The following is an 809-nucleotide window of genomic DNA, read 5'->3' as shown; positions in this document are numbered from 1 at the left end:
TTCATAGTAGTTACCCGTATTTTTGGCTTATATATATAAGTTGTTCTCTCTTTAAAATTTTGAGATAGTTTCTTCTAACAGATTAAAATATACCCTAAATCTCTAGTATATGGTGTTTTCTATTCCCCTGCCTGATCACATCCTCTCCCTTTTTTTTTCTTTTTTTAAATCCTCTTCTTTCTTTTTTCAAACAACTTCTTATCAATTCCTTTTATAAAATTTTTTATAATTTCCATCTTTACAGTCATATTCCATCCCTTCATCATATCAACCCTTATTTTTGTACATATATAAGTTTTTCTTTCTTTAAAATTTTGGGAGGCACTTTCTTCTAAAAGACCAAAATACACCCCAAATCTAGTGTGTGGCACTGATCTGTATACCAGCCTGATCATATTTGATCACATTCTGGTTTTTTTTTTGTTGTTGTTGTTGTTTTGTTTTGTTTGTTTTTGTTTTTATCTTTATCTTTTTCTTTTTTTCCTTTTTCTTTTTTCTCTCTTTCCCTTTCTTTTCCCACTGCTTCAGGTCTTTCCTGATTTGTTTAGAGTATATTTTCTGGGGACGTTGTTACTCTGCTAGCATTTTGTTCTCTCATTAATCTATTCTCCTCTGCACAAAATGACAAGACGGAAAAAATCACCTCAACAAAAAGAACAAGAGGTAGTACCGACTGCCAGGGACCTACTCAATACGGACATTAGTACGATGTCAGATCTAGAGTTCAGAATCATCACTTTAAAGATACTAGCTGGGCTTGAAAAAAATATGGAAGTTATTAGAGAAACCCTTTCTGGAGAAGTAAAAGA

Source organism: Mirounga leonina, unplaced genomic scaffold (assembly GCF_011800145.1).
Source record: "Mirounga leonina isolate KUSES-001 unplaced genomic scaffold, KU_Mleo_1.0 Mir_101799, whole genome shotgun sequence".
Taxonomy (NCBI): Eukaryota; Metazoa; Chordata; class Mammalia; order Carnivora; family Phocidae; genus Mirounga; species Mirounga leonina.
The sequence above is the reverse complement of the archived record's forward strand: the minus strand, read 5'-3'. Positions refer to the sequence as shown.